The following is a 16,790-nucleotide window of genomic DNA, read 5'->3' on the forward strand; positions in this document are numbered from 1 at the left end:
CATTTCTTGGAAGTGATTTTACGAATTGCTTCATCAATCCCAATTATGTGGAGAGGTGGTAGAAGAACTTTATGGGAAGGTACCAAAGTTTCTCGGTCTCAACTGTCCCATAGACACAGAAAACAAGGGTATTTGGTATCCCACCCACTGGATTCTTCAGGAAAGATTAACCCCTTCTACCATTAGAAGCACAGACTCAGGGCTGAGGCTTACACTTACAGCATGCTGCTGAGTATCCCAGTAGTCAGACATGTCACTCAGAGCAGCACTTGTATTCACCCCCTTTGCAGGGGGGAGGAGCAGAGATTGTTTACCTGCAAATAACAACAAAGGGCCAGAAGAGAACTAGAGAAATGAGGAAATAGAATTTTTTTTCCCTAAAACTTGCTTAGCTTATGTATATATTGCTGACCATCAGATTTACAGTGCTATATTTTTTTTTACATAACTCGGACAACCCCTTTAAGGTTTTTTTGCCATTTTATATCTTAAATGCACTTATGTGAATTAATTAATAGTAATTTGGACTTTAAATTTGGTTAAAAACCCATAATATAAAAAAAATACCAAAAATGTGATAAATTTGAAGACAATTTTGCATTTTGTGGCAAATCATGACGTCTAGGAGTTTTTTCAATATTTTATTTGTTTTCAGCACACCAAAATACATGGAAATTAGATGAAAATAATCAAACAGCTTTTTAGTCGCAGACCTGTGTTATTTATTTGCAAACTTTTATAACAGAAACAAAGAAAAACGTGTTATTTTGTCAAAATTTTTGGAGTTTTTTTGTTAATTTAGCAAAAAAGAAAAACCCCAGTGGTGATTAAATACCATCAAAAGAAAGCTCTAGTTGTGTGAAGAAAATGCTAAAATTTTAGTTTGGGTACAATGTTGTATGACCGCGCAATTTTCATTCAAAGTGTGAGAGCGCTGAAACCTGAAAAATGGCCTGGACAGGAAGGGGGTAAAAATGCCATGTATTGAAGTGGTTAAAGCAAGCCTAAGTTTAGTCAAAATGTAAACAAAAATCAGCACAAGGGACAGTGTTTACTATCAATGTGAAGTGTGGTTGGCTGCTGTTATTGAAACCTGGAGTCCTCTGAACCCCCCTCAACAGCAGTGATCTTCTGGTTAATACAGCCAAGGGTATAAAGGTTAATACAGCCAAGGGACCTGTGACGGGCATTCATTAAGCATGCCGACTATGCTTGCCCTTTCCCCTTCCTACTCATTGAAGCTGTACTATAACGTCCAATAACAAAAAGATTTCTATGAATGGATGACGAGTAGATGAATGAAAGGGTTGCCTCCTCCTTTCATACAACAAAGATAGCATTTTATTCTTGGAATACTGAGCACCGACAGCAAAACGCAGATAACGCTGGCAAGATGGAAGAATGGCAGTGTGCAAGTAAGCATCCATGATGTCCATGAAGGTCAGAAAAAATGCCCTGGAAGAAGGGAGGCAATGACTGACCTGGTTGACTACTTGAGAAACTTTTGAACCCGCAGAAAGAAGTTGAATTTTTGGATCCAGAATGAGCCAAATGCCTCCATTTGTCTTGGGAAGAGATTGATGGTAGAAAATAAAAAAGTGATCCATAGATCTATGTTTATCCATAGCATGTTTGAAACCACTTAAACGTGGCTGACTCACTACCTCAGCTTGAAGTCTATTCCAAGCATCAACTACTCTTTCAGTAAAATACTACTTTATAAGAATAGTTTTAAACTGTCCGGCTGCTAGTTTGAGGTCATGTCCCCGCGTTCTTAACCTCAGTTTCATATTGAAAATACTGCCCACCTGAACTTTATTCACACTCTTGATGTACCCTATTTACAGGTTTCAGTCATGTCACCTTTCCCTTATTCCCTCCAGACTATACATATTAAGTCCCTGAAGACTCTCCTAACAGGTTTTTTCCCCCAGGCCTTCACCATTTATGTTGCTCATTTCGGGACTGCATCTATCTTACCAATATCTTTTTGTAAGTGAGGTCTCCACAACTAGACACAGTATCTTGAATGAGGTAAAAGGCAGTCCCATACATTGATTCATCCAGTTGAATTTCTCACTGTACACTTGTGCATTTTGTAATTAGGCTCTGTCGGATGTTTATTAAATCACTTTGGTGAATTGTTTTTGATATGGTTTACATTGGTATATGATCAAATATACAGGTGGGTGGGAAATTTATTTAATCATTCATTACCCAATTATGAATTGATTGTTATGCACTTTATTTAGGTTAAGACTTACACAGCAGAACTATTTATTTATTGTTTTGCCTTTTGAGTGGTTGGACACTTTTGGTGCTTGCAGCTTTAGTATAGTTATATATATTTTGTGGCAGCGCTTAAGACTCCTTCCTTTATTCATCAGGACCCACTGCTTTAAGCAACTTGTGGACACATTTGAGTAGAAAGCCTGAAAGTGTTTGTTTGGGACAGGGGCAATAACCCACAGAGAGAGAAGCTTCTTAACAGTAGCAAATAAATCAGTGCTTTGCCAGGAAGGAGGCAAATTTCAAAACAAGAATCAGAGAAGAGAAAAACTGAAACTCCAGTTTTTAGCCCCTGGAAATTACCGTCTTGACCCAAAAATCTGAGATTTTTGGGACTAGAAAGCCACAAAAGTTGACAGATGTTCCCCCAGTCTGACAAATATGCCCCATCACTGAGAAGAGGGCTTAGAGTAAGACTTATCCCTCATCTTCAGACAAAAAAAACTGTGTTCCAAACTTAAGACTTGAGATGGATGAAATGTACTTTTCCTGGTCTCAAGAACAGACGGTCTTACCTGTAGGGTACAAGCCTTCTTTTTCTTTTGAAGGAAGCCAAATCAAGATACAACTTGCAGGGAAGTTCCGCTGACCAGCATTTGGGCCAAAGGATTCTACATATGGACAGAGGTTAATTCTGCAAATCTTGAAAATTTGTCAAGACTTTCACCCAGTAACATAAGGCCACAGGTAAAAAGGTATTTGTTTTAAGGATGGCTTCCATATTCCAATATGATAACTCAAAGATGGGTGTCTGGTATGGATTTCGAGGGGACAAAATCTATTTTTTTCTTGCACAGCGTCATCATTTGCTATGGTGCACAATAACAACCAATGAACAGCTGATGACGTCCTAGCAAACAATGAAGTAATCAGTTGCTAAGATGCGGGCAGCTGCCCAGCACGTCATTCTTGCTTGATAAAACACTGGAAGCGGGTAACATCCAATGACATTATGAGGCCACTTGCATCCTACTAACCAAAGATGCTCGTGGTCCACACAGCGGGAAGTTGTCATTTAGTGGTGGTAGTAATACTGCCACTAAATGAACTGCTCACAGCTGCAGTAGCATCCAGAGGTTTAAGGGGACAACCGAGCCAAATCGGACTCTTTCGTTTGACCTTTTAGTGAACTGTGAGTGCTAACAGGTAACATTCACTGCAATACGCAATCCTCATCCCTAGTGGTTACAACAGGAAGATCACTTGTTTGCTTGTTGTCTACCACCAGCCTGAAACCTTTATTACGATGAAAATGTTTTCTTTATTACTGTGATTCATTTCAATTAGTCAAAAAATATTACTTAACAATAGCATAATCTTCACCAGCCTCATAATGTTTGCAAACAAAGATATTAAAAATGTCACGGAAAACAGTCTTAATTATGTTGACATTTGTTAAACACATGCTCTAAACAGTAACTATCTTTCAGGGTAAAGTCCAAAGGTGAAGAGATACTGTAGCCCTTTTATGTATGTAGTGCAAATTATGCTTAGCAATGAGAAACAGAAAAAAGAAAAAGAAAAAAAAAAAAGGAGAAAAAAAAAAAAAGGTAGAACTGTAACCCTATGGATCCTAAATGGGATTCTGGAGACGGCTGCACAATTTATCATAACGCTACAACACCTTATTTTCCATAATTGTTCTGACTACTGTGCCTTAACACCATAACCCCAGCAATTTCCTGCTTAAAGTCTCCAAATATCATCAAGCTCATCACAAGTTATTGTTCAGGCAACCTTTTTGTTATGACCATGTACTGGTGGAACAAGGCGTCACATCCAAGGTTATACTGAAATCATACACTAACCAAGAGGAGAGTATGGATTTTCTGTACTCTTTTGGGTATTGCACGATTCCTAAATTACAATATCACTAAAGATTAGCTAGCAGTACATGGTTAAAGTAGTAATAAACCCTTAGGGGCCCATTTTCCTTTTATGTTGTGGAATTGCAACGCAGTGCACTATAATATTGTTGGATATTTGATATTGACTGACACTTCAATCCTCTTGTAAATCTTATTTCCATGGTGGTGGAAGATTGTCCATTTGATAACTGTGTGAAAAAATACTTTGTACAACTGACATGCTATATATGCTACATTTTTTCTTTTGTCCAAAAGTTTTCAATAAAAACCAGTATATTAAAAATAAAAAAAAACCCTTAGGGCTGATTCACACCACAGAAACGCAGTTCAGAGGATACATTCTGGATGCATTTCTGCATGCAAGTTTTTGATACATTCTAGCACATTTTTTCCTCTCTTGTTTTTCTTTCAGCCCTGGTTCACACTGTCCCACACACTGCGGGCTGGTTGTGGGTGTCAAAAAACTCGCCATGCCTCTTACTAAATACTTTGGACTTTCTACTTTCCCAAACAAAAGGGTCATTTGGTAGATATTTGTACTGTCCAGACATTTTAAGGGCCTGAAGAAATGAGATCGGCTGCCAGTACATCAAGATTGCTCAATTTTCAAATACATATACCATAGTTTGTAGACATTATAACTTTCACACAAACCAATTAATATACACTTATTTTTATTAGTGCTAATGACTGTATTCGTGTCAGTAAGCCAGTGTCAGAATGCCTGCCATACTATCACAGTCCCGCTATAAGCCGCTGATCACCACCATTACTACTATAAATTAAGACAGCTACTGATCGCCGCCATTACTACTATAAATTAAGACAGCCGCTGATCGCTGCCATTACAACTATAAATGAAGACAGCCACTGATCGCCGCCATTACTACTATAAATTAAGAGAGCCGCTGATCGCTGCCATTACAACTATAAATGAAGACAGCCACTGATCGCCGCCATTACAACTATAAATGAAGACAGCCACTGATCGCCGCCATTACTACAATAAATTAAGACAGCTGCTGATCACTGCCATTATTACTGTAGATTAAAAGAGCCACTGATCGCCGCCATTACGACTATAAATTAAGACAGCCACTGATCACCGCCATTACTACTATAAATTAAGACAGCCGCTGATCGCCGCCATTACGACTATAAATTAAAACAGCCACTGATCGCCGCCATTACTACTATAATTAAGGACAGCCACTGATCGCCGCCATTACTACTATAAATTAAGACAGCCGCTGATCGCCACCATTACTACTATAAATTAAGACAGCCGCTGATCGCCGCCATTACTACTATAAATTAAGACAGCCGCTGATCGCCACCATTACTACTATAAATTAAGGCAGCCGCTGATCGCCGCCATTACTACTATAAATTAAGACAGCCGCTGATTGCCGCCATTACTACTATAAATTAAGACAGCCGCTGATCGCCGCCATTACTACTGTAAATTAAGACAGCCGCTGATCGCCACCATTACTACTATAAATTAAGACAGCCGCTGATCGCCACCATTACTACTATAAATTAAGACAGCCGCTGATCGCCGCCATTACTACTATAAATTAAGACAGCCGCTGATCGCCACCATTACTACTATAAATTAAGACAGCCGCTGATCGCCGCCATTACTACTATAAATTAAGACAGCCGCTGATCGCCGCCATTACTACTATAAATTAAGACAGCCGCTGATCGCCGCCATTACTACTATAAATTAAGACAGCCGCTGATCGCCACCATTACTACTATAAATTAAGACAGCCGCTGATCGCCACCATTACTACTATAAATTAAGACAGCCGCTGATCGCCGCCATTACTACTATAAATTAAGACAGCCGCTGATCGCCACCATTACTACTATAAATTAAGGCAGCCGCTGATCGCCGCCATTACTACTATAAATTAAGACAGCCGCTGATTGCCGCCATTACTACTATAAATTAAGACAGCCGCTGATCGCCGCCATTACTACTGTAAATTAAGACAGCCGCTGATCGCCACCATTACTACTATAAATTAAGACAGCCGCTGATCGCCACCATTACTACTATAAATTAAGACAGCCGCTGATCGCCGCCATTACTACTATAAATTAAGACAGCCGCTGATCGCCGCCATTACTACTATAAATTAAGGCAGCCGCTGATCGCCGCCATTACTACTATAAATTAAGACAGCCGCTGATCGCCGCCATTACTACTGTAAATTAAGACAGCCGCTGATCGCCGCCATTACTACTATAAATTAAGACAGCCATGGATCACCGCCATTACTACTATAAATTAAGACAGCCGCTGATCGCCGCCATTACTACTATAAATTAAGACAGCCGCTGATCGCCACTAATACTACTATAAATTAAGGCAGCCGCTGATCGCCGCCATTACTACTATAATTTAGGACAGCCACTGATCGCCGCAATTACTACTATAAATTAAGACAGCCACTGATGGCCACCAATACTACTATAAATTAAGACAGCCACTAATCGCCATTACTACAAATTAAGACAGCCACTGATCGCCATTACTACAAATTAAGACAGCCACTGATCGCCATTACTACAAATTAAGACAGCCACTAATCGCCATTACTACAAATTAAGACAGCCACTGATCGCCATTACTACAAATTAAGACAGCCACTGATCGCCATTACTACAAATTAAGACAGCCGCTGATCGCCATTACTACAAATTAAGACAGCCGCTGATCGCCATTACTACAAATTAAGATAGCCGCTGATCGCCATTACTACAAATTAAGACAGCCACTAATCGCCATTACTACAAATTAAGACAGCCACTGATCGCCATTACTACAAATTAAGACAGCCGCTGATCGCCATTACTACAAATTAAGACAGCTGCTGATCGCCATTACTACAAATTAAGACAGCCACTGATCGCCGCCATTACTACTATGAATTAAAACAAAAAAAAAATTACCAGTATATATACACTATCATTTGTAGACGCCACAGTTTTCACGCAAACCAATTAATATACACTTAATGAATTTTTTTTTACCAAACACATGTAGCAGAATACATTTTGGCCTAAATTTATGAAAAAATTTGAATATATTTTAGAACAACATAGAAAACATTGTTTTTTCCCCTAAACTTTTCAGTCTTTTTTAGTTTATATCATCAAAAAAAATAAACAATGGTGATCAAATACCACCAAAAGAAAGCTCTATTTGTGTGAAAAAAATTATATCAATTTAATTATGGTACAGTGTTGCATGGCCACGCAATTGCCAGTTTAAGTAGCGCAGTGCCGAACAGCAATACAATTCCCTGATCATGAAGGGGGTAAAACCTTCTAGAGGTCAAGTAGTTAATGCCCTGTTTGCCAAACACACCTTGCAAGTCCAAAAACACATTGTGTTTTTATTTGTTTTGTTTTTTTTAGACACGTCAATTTTTCCCAGGTGACCAGGGATGAAAATGCATGTAAAACGCATTAGGCATTGCCTTCAAATTTTGACGCAGTGCAATAAAAATGCGCTAAAAAAAACTGATGTATGGTTTAAAAAAAAAAAATGCATAAAGAAGAGTGTCTCCCCTGAATTGTCTGCATATTAGAGAAGCACAGATCAGCCAACATTCCAGACAGCACAAACGACAGAGTGGATCAGCAGCCTAGAACACTATAAATGCCATTCACACCCTGTTGCTGCCAAATCAAATGGGCTTATATGGTACAACCGAACCCAGCAACAGACTAAGACCTGTGGCACTCTTGGGCCTTATTATTTATCATTTCACCTAATAAAATGGAGGTTACTAAATGGCATTTGCCACCAGACACAAGCCAAGAACTAGCACCGTACATGTCACATAGGAAAGCTGCCCACCTTCCTCACCTTACAGCGAACACTGCAGCACTGCACCTCTTCTACAGGTCTGTCTATGTGGAGGACAGGAAGACAGCAGAGTCCCCAGCACCTGACCTGTGCCCTCCTAGCAGCAGGACTCAGCTGGAGGAGGAGAAAACCAGACCTGTAACACAGAAAGGAAGTGCTCGTCTGTTCAATAATTAATAAAGTTTTTTTTTCAAGACTCACATTTCCCTCAAGCCCCCACCGCTGCCGAATGCAAGAGCACGCCCGCATCGCTCTGATTGGCGACCGGGGCAAGGGGGTGGAGTAACGATGAACATCTTCTTGAGTTGGTTTATTGGTACTCGTGTGTATTTGAATTATTGCCGAATACCTGACCTCGGCACATGACAGGCAAAGTGCCGGTCAGCCTTGGTCACGTGACATAGACGTAGTTTCTTCAGCTAGTCGGCTTCCGTAGCGTCATTCTTGTTGCCGTTGGTGACTAGCTGCGCCCCTAGGGGTGTGTGTTTTCTAAACCGACTACTTTTCTCAGCCAATCAGATTTGGCAGAAGCCAAACGAGCGTTACATCCTCCAATAGCAAACGGCGGTTTGTACTGGCGGCGGCAGTAACGACATACGCAATCCGGAGGTGACTGATAGAGATTGAGGTGTCCACTGTGATTTGGGGGAGGTGAGTTCATCTCGTACCACTAGAAAGGACCGTCTGTGTGTGTACTCGGTATAGGTCAGTGAGTGAACGATGCCTGGAGCCAGTCACTATATACTAGGGTTATTATTATTGTACAGGATTTATAGAGCGCCGACAGTTTGCTCAGCACTTTACAATATAAAGGGAGACGTTACAATACATTTCAGTACATAAGGAATAGGGGGTCCTCAGGGGCGGACTGACCATTTGGAAACTCGGGCACTGCCGTCAGTAGGGAGCCCCATGAGATGCCCATGGTACCTTTTTCATAGGCTTTTTTGAGTTTGGGGAAGCACACAGGGGCCCCATTATCCCCTATTGCCCAGGGGCCCCATGAGTTGTCAGTCCGCCCCTGGGGGCCCTGCTTGTGGAGCTTACAATCTAAAGGAAGGGGGAGGTGGTACAAAAGGTGATAGCTGTAGGTGATGGAGGTGATTCAAGTACAGTTCTTCGGTGGAGGTGGAGTAGGCTTCCCTGAATAAGATAGTTTTCAAAGATCCTCTAAAGGCAGACAGGGTGGAGGCTGACTGGACATACTGGGGTAGTGAGTTCCAGAGAATGGGAGAGACTCTGGAGAAGTCCTGGAGGCGAGTGTGGGAGGAGGTGATGAGGAAGCTAGAGAGCAAGATGCCTTGGGAGGAAGGGGATGAGGTGGGATTCCTACTATATACTCTGGCACTAATTATTTGTTGTTCGTGCAACTGGATCGTACTTGCCAACTAGGGCTGCTACCTCATCCCTTTAAAACCAAACTCATATTAATTACACAGGTTCTGGGGCTGATTAACCACTTCCCTAGTGAGCTATATCCAAATGATGGCTACAGCTAGGTTCTCATATGACATCCTCCCAGAACGTGCCCCCGGCACTGTCTGTGATAGCTGTGTCCCTTGGACACAGCTGATCACATGATATGGTAAAAGGACAATCACAGCTGACCACTATGTAAATACACTTGACAGTTATCGGCAGCACTTGCCTTATGCTGTCAATATCCGCCAACTGTCAAAGGAGACATTTGCACTGACAATCGGGGCACTGATTATATTCAGTGTAGCCCCAAAAGTGTCCAACAGTGCTGCCCATCAGTTCCCAACAGTGCTTCCAATCTGTGCCACCAGTCAGGGCATTTCAGTGCTATCTAATATTGCTCATCAGTGCCCACCAGTGATGTCTCATCAGTGCAGCCTCATCAATGCACATTGGTGTAGGAGAAAAATTACCCGTTTGCAAAATTTTATGATAGAAACAAAGAAAAGCTTGTTTTTAAAAAAAAAAAACTTTGCTCTTATTTTTGTTTATAGTGCAAAAAATAAAGAAAAACCCAGTGGTGATTAAATACCACCAAAAGAAAGCTCTATCTGTGTGAAAAAAATGATAAACATTTCATATGAGTGCAGTGTTGCATGACCGCAGTTGCTGTTCAGCCTGGGTTAACACTGATGCAGTGCGGCATATCGCATGTGAATCACACAGGAAGTGCACCGCATTTCTGTGATTTGTGTGTGGTGCGATCGGAGCCATACATTTTATATGGCTCAAATCGCACCACATCTGCACCAAAAACGTGCAGGATCCTTTTTTGGTCTGCACAAGAATCAGATTGCATGGGTTTTCACACCTATGCAATCCAATTCTGCACATCGCACCGCGTTTTGCGGACCGATTTCAGAGTGTTGTTAACATACACACCCGCAGCAGTTCGCATGAACGGGGTGTGATTGTGATGCGGTGCGAAATTTGCACAGAAAACACTGAGAATTCCGCACCGCATCAGTGTGAACCCAGGCTCATAGTGCGACAGCCCTGAAAGCTGAAAATGAACCTGGGCAGGAATGGGGTAAAATTGCCCAGCAGGGAAGTGGTTAAAGTGATAATTAAACTCACTTGGGGGTCAATTCACTAAGAGATGAATACTGCATGAATTTATAAGTTAATATAACTCATGCGGTATTTATTTCAAAAATAGTTCACTAAAAAACATGCATTATTTGCCAAATGTTAAATATTTGTTTTGAGATATTTTTGGTGAGTTTTTTTCACAATTTTTTTTGCAGGCTAACATTCCACCAGAATGCACACAGCAATACTGTGAAACTATGAAAACGTAGTGTGCTTTTATTCACAGAATGATCTCCCTCTGATGAAATGTTACAATTTATTTTCATTGCTGAACTCAGAGGAGAACATTTTACACTGATACATTGTATACTTTTCACTTTCTGGCCAGGGCAGAGTTCCTCTGATTGTTATTTTGTACATTTCTAAAATACCGCCAGCAAACACCTGGTGATAAATAACGAATGTGTGTTTTTTTTTTTTTTTTTTAGCCAGAGGATTTACCCCCCTTCCTGACCAGGCCATTTTTTGCGATGCGGCGCTGCGTTACTTTAACTGACAATTGCGCGGTCATGCAGCGCTGCACCAAATTAAATTTCCATCCTTTTATCCCCCACAATTAGAGCTTTCTTTCGGTGGTTAATCGTCTGCATGGTTTATATTTTTTTGTGCTATAACAAAAAAAAGGCCGACAATTTTGAGAAAAAAAAAATATGTTTTACTTTTTGCTATTAAACATGTCCAGATTGCCGCTATATATATTTTTAGACGCTATATCTTTCACGTAAACCAATTAATATACAGTTATTGGGATTTTGTTTTAGTAAAGACGTAGCAGAATACATTTTGGCCTAAATTTATGAAGAATTTTATTTTATTACTTTTCTTACTAGATATGTTCTATAGCAAAAAGTCAAAAATATACTTTTTTTTTTTTGAAAATTGTCAGTATTTTTTTGTTTATAGCGCAAAAAATAAAAACCGCAGAGGTGATAAAATACTACCAAAAGAAAGCTCTATTTGTGGGAAAAAAAATGACATGCATTTCATTTATGTACAGCGTTGCATGACCGCGCAATTGTCAGTTAAAGTAACGCAGTGCCGTTTCACAAAAAATGGCCTGGTCAGGAAGTGGGGTAAATCCTCTGGAGGGCAAGTGGTTAATGTGTGGCAACTCTATATCCCAGCTGTCCTTCTTTAGTAGCCAAATCACTCATTCATTCATAAATGCTCCATCTTTAGCTCAAAGTGGAGATCTGTTTAAAGCAGGGGCGGACTGACAACTCATGGGGCCCCCGGGCAATAGGGGATCATGGGGCCCCTGTCTCCTTGCCCAAACTCAATAAAGTCTATGAAAAAGGTACCAGGGGCATCTCATGGGGCCCCCTACTGACCCGGGCCCTCATGCAGTGCCTGAGTTTCCAAATGGTCAGTCCACCCCTGGTTTAAAGCATTGTGTTTTTTTACTTTCTGTGCTATTTTACTAAGTTGTTTTTTAAGACACTAATGCCCCATTCACACTTTACAATGTGTTGCCGTGCATTTATTTTTTCTGAAACAGTGTAGGGGAGCCCATTCATTTAAATAGGCTGCCCTACACATTACAAATATGCCAAAGTAGCTCCTATGCCCTTTTTTGGAGCAGACTTTGGTGCATTTTTTTTTTGAACAGGGCATTTAATCTTCACGTGATGCAGTTTTCTGCAATTGCAGTGCAATTTATTGTGCTAGAACCTCACTCAAACGTGCATTCCATGTTTGGCAGGTTATTCCAGAAACAAGCACAGATACGTGCATTTCCCCTATGCTCAGGTGTGATTGGGGCCTAAACTTCTTAGCCTTCCATCCATCAGAATATAGTATTGGTTATTAACCACCTGTCCAGGCCAATTTTCAGCTTTCAGCGTTGTCAAACTTTGACAATTGCGCAGTCATGGGACACTGTATCCATATGAAATTTTTATAATTTTTTTTCCACACAAATAGAGCTTTCTTTTGGTGATATTTATTCCCCGCTGAGTGTTTTATTCTTTGCGCTATAAACAAAAAAAAAAGCAAAACATTTTTTAAAAGTTTCTTTGTTTCTATTATAAAATTTTGTAAACGGGTAACTTTTCTACTTCACTGATGTTGATGAGGCAGCACTGAAGGGCACTGCTGGGCAGCACTGAAGGGCACTGATGATCAGTGCCAATCCCTTTGCTGACAATTGCCGGTTATCGGCAATACTTTCCTCATGCTGTGACAGCGTAAGGAAAGTGCAGCCGATAACCGTCAACTGCATTTACCCGGTGATCTGCTGTGTAATTGGACACAGCTGATCACATTGTAAAAGACGGCCGTGATTGGCCCTTTACCGTATCCTGTGATCCCTGACAGCGTGCCGCTGGGGGCACGCAGGGGGCGTGTTTTGGAATGATGTCCATGGACGTTGTCCCAGAACCAGAGAACCGCACTGTAGCCATCCTTCGGCTATAGCATGGTTGGGAACTGGTTAAACAAAAAAAAAAAAACAAAGGAAAAAAAGGCTTCATTCACACTTCGCCGCTTTGAAAACGCATTTTCAGAAACACAGCAAAATGTGCAATGTGCTTCTGGTGCCATTAAGTGATTCTAAAGGCTGAAAGCTTTTTTACCTTCATGCATTCTTAACCCCTTGGCGGCGACCGTACGCAAATATGTGGCCTCTCGGCAGCTGGGCCCTGACCCCCTTCCTTCCTTGACCCCAGTTGTAGCTGGGAGGGATCTACTGTTGAGTGAGGGGTCTGTATTCTCTAAAAGAGTGGTGCTCAGAGGTGGGTAGGGGGGCCGAGACAATAGGTGACTCAGAAAAGGGGAGTTCCTGCACCTATTTTCTGAGGGAAAAAAAGCCTTGGTTACAATTATTGATTTTATTTTTAATTGCTTTTATTGTCACTGTTTTTTCTAATGGCATCCTAAACACAATGTGATCCATTGAGCATGGTTTCCTATGGGACATGTTCATGTGATTTTTTTTTTTTTTTTTTTTTTTCTTTTTTTTAAGCTGCTGCATTTTTGGAAATGGTCATGGACTTTCTTGTACGCAAAATGTTGCGTTTTTGGTTCAATAGACTTTAAAGGATGCGCTGCAGAAAAGGCATGTATTCACGCATTTGCCAAGTTTTTGATTTGTTTTGCAAAGAGCGTCAAAGATGAAAAACGGACAAAATGCAGACTGCAGTGGTGTGAACCAGCCCTGAACTGCATTGAAAACACAGCAAAAACACATAAAAAAGGCACGTGTTCTGTTCTTGATACATTTTGCATTTTTAATCTGCCCAGCAACAAGTTGGGCAAAACATTTTTTAAAAAAACACATCAAAACCATGTCAAAATTTTCATGCAAAATGCACTGCAAAACAGACAAAACACAAACTGTATTGGTGTGAACCAGGCCTGAAGTTCATTGTAAACCCATCAAAAACACACGTGTTGCCTTTTGATACATTTGTTTTGTCACATGACCTGTGAAAAAAGCACCTTAAATGTGGTAAAATCAAGGGTAAAATTGCAGGAAAAATCACGGTAAAATCATGTGTTTTTTGGCGGCCATTATCGGCACCTTTTTTGCTATCTACAAAATGAAGAACACTATTTCGGCCGACATTCCAGCCACTGATATTGCGTACATCCATACTGAAGACTAGTTCGGAGGGCGCCAAAGCTTATCTGTAGTTGGAAGGTATATTGGCTGAGCATACAAGTAATAATGCCGCCTATAAGCTGCAATATTTTGACCTTTGAGTCATGAAAGATCCAGTGGCTGAGTGATTGTTCTAATAGACAACCATGCTGTTATTGTGTTTACTGTTCCAAGCACTCTGGTGATTTCTCACACTGGCCTCTCATGGGGAAAACTAGAACAATCCGCCTGTAAAAAAAAAGCTGATTGAATTCTCACTGGAAAAGATCAAGGACAGCCTGCAGACTTTGAAACATTCCCCCTATCATGCCAGGCTGGACCGCTCATAGGCTTTAGAGCAGGGGTGTCCAACCTGTGGCCCACGATGGCTATGCATGCAGCCCAAAACAAAATCGTTAACATACTTAAAAATGTTGATTTTTTTTTTTTTTTTTTTTTTTTTTTTTTTAATGTGTTTACACTTCACAAACGCATGCGGCCAAATAAAAATTTTACAGTGTCTCTTTACTTTTATAAGTTTTACCTTCCCAGAGAAAAATATCCCACTCTTCACGCTCACGCCTTATTCATGTCATCAGTTTTTGGCAGCTTCTCTGTTTGTAAGCAACAATTCTCAAGGTTGACACAGGAAGGGCAAAATTAAACCTAAAATATCTGATTAGGAATTCTATAAGAACTTCTACATCCATCGAACCAGATATTGATGCATGTCAAATATCGCACTAGTTTTATGTTGCCCTCTTTTACTTTTACAATAAAAAATATTACTAAAAAATGAAGTTTTATTACTCACCATATACATGCTGGCAGGGGAACACATGTTCCTAACGGATCAGGAGGAGGGCAGGGAACTCACAGCTCAGGTGGTTAATCCCCTCCAGGGACCCACGATAGACTCCAGCTGCCCTCCTAGACTGAGCCCAAGACCAGCAGGCTGGGGGTTAATAGGGCTTATGCCCTAGGCAAAATAGTGCGGCACAGCTCACCCAGCACTAACCCCCCCCAACTGGCATGGGCACCCCAAAAAAACCCCCAAAACACCACAAGGAAACTGCATATACTTAAGATGGCGACAGAGCCCACCCAGTAGGCCGCAAAGCTGCAGCCTAAATTTGCGGCTGGCCCAACCATGTGGTGAGCTATCCCTGGGAGACCCCCCCATGGTCTCCAAGATACATAAAAGATATTGGAAACCTATAGCAAAGAGGGGGTTTTATGCCCATAGGAGTGCCCATAGGAGGTGCCGAGTTTTTTTTCTGCCTAGTGTCCTAATTCTGTAGGTGGGGCTATAAAACCCTGCCTGGTCATAGATAATGAAGAAGAGGCTGTGTCCGTCAATGAATTCAGGGATTTTACAGTGAGTAACAAAAAATTCAATTTTTATTACTCAGGTACATTGTTTTCGTCAGTGATCGTTAACTTGAGATCTGCCAAACTTTTTCTGCTCATCAGCTATCCTTATTGCTAGTATATTTCATGTGTGGCTCAAGATGATTCCTCTGCATCTAATGTGGCCCAGGAAAGTCAAAAAGGTGGACATACCTGGTCTAGATGGTAGTTTGACAAGCAGGTACCACCTACCTGCCTTTAGGGCAGCACATCTTCTGAGCACTGTTGAATACACTGGTTGATGAGCAGGTTGGTTAGCAGGTCGCTGAGTTGACATGAGCCAACAGCCAGGTAAGGCAACTGGCTTGTAGTGTGGGGGCTGTAGTGAAGGACACCAGATAAGCACTTGCTTGTTCTAGGTTACTGACTTATTAAAGTGGACTTGGTTAAAAAAAAAAAAAGCACTTGGCACAAAAAAAGCATCCTAATCTTAAAGCGGTTGTAAAGGCAGATGGTTTTTTACCTTAATTCATTCTCTGCATTAACCTCTTACCGTCTGGCCCATTGGCAATAAACAACCGGACAGGAGTGCTGTCGATGCGGGGGGACGTTTCTAAACGTCCCGCTGCATCCATTCCCTGGGAGCGCGCGGCACCGTGATCTGTGTCCGGAGGACACAGCAGAACACCGATCGCTGTACGGGACCTCTGTTTGAGGTCCCAATTCATGTGATCACTGATTGGCCAATCAGTGATCACAATATTAGTAGTAAACAGATGTCACTTCCTGACCAGGGGCGGACTGACAACTCATGGGGCCCCCGGGCAATAGGGGATCATGGGGCCCCTGTGTCCTCGCCCACACTCACAAAAGCCTATGAAAAAGGTACCAGGGGCATCTCATGGGGCCCCCTACTGACCCCGGGCCCTCGGGCAGTGCCCGAGTTTCCAAATGGTCAGTCCGCCCCTGTTCCTGACATCAGTATTTACTTGTGAATTCTGTGAATGATCACAGAGGTTACATGGTACAAGGCTATTCACAACAGCCTTGTACCATGTGACAAGCTGTGACCAATCACAGCTTGCACAGTATTTCTCAATGGCTGCAGCAATGCAGCCAGAGAGAAATAAAAATGATTGCTTTTACATCCTTTATGGGTGTAAAAGCAACCAGTGTAATAAAAAAAAAAAAAAAAGGAAAGGAAAAAAAAAATCTTCATCACCCCCACAATGTCACTATTTTT

The 16,790-nt window shown here is 41.3% G+C and overlaps 2 protein-coding genes across 6 annotated transcripts in view; one reads left to right on the forward strand and one right to left on the reverse strand.

Annotated features, from left to right (window-relative positions):
- The window catches only part of ACO1 (aconitase 1), a 73,183-nt gene extending 64,983 nt beyond the window's left edge, over nt 1-8,200 (reverse strand). For 2 of the 3 annotated variants that reach the window (XM_089674764.1, XM_089674760.1), the window contains exon 1: nt 8,047-8,200. The gene's annotated coding sequence lies outside the window, so the exon portion shown is untranslated. Of the gene's footprint in view, nt 1-8,037 lie in introns of all 3 variants that reach the window. The other variant, XM_089674763.1, reaches the window with a different exon arrangement.
- Nucleotides 8,201-8,588: 388 nt separating this feature from the next.
- Nucleotides 8,589-16,790, forward strand: part of CCDC171 (coiled-coil domain containing 171) — a 111,001-nt gene continuing 102,799 nt past the window's right edge. For all 3 annotated transcript variants that reach the window (XM_089674757.1, XM_089674756.1, XM_089674758.1), the window contains exon 1: nt 8,589-8,697. The gene's annotated coding sequence lies outside the window, so the exon portion shown is untranslated. The remainder of the gene's footprint in view (nt 8,698-16,790) is intronic.

Source organism: Staurois parvus, unplaced genomic scaffold (genome assembly GCF_062004578.1).
Source record: "Staurois parvus isolate SC_StPar_1 unplaced genomic scaffold, SC_StPar_1.0 ptg000012l, whole genome shotgun sequence".
Taxonomy (NCBI): domain Eukaryota; kingdom Metazoa; phylum Chordata; class Amphibia; order Anura; family Ranidae; genus Staurois; species Staurois parvus.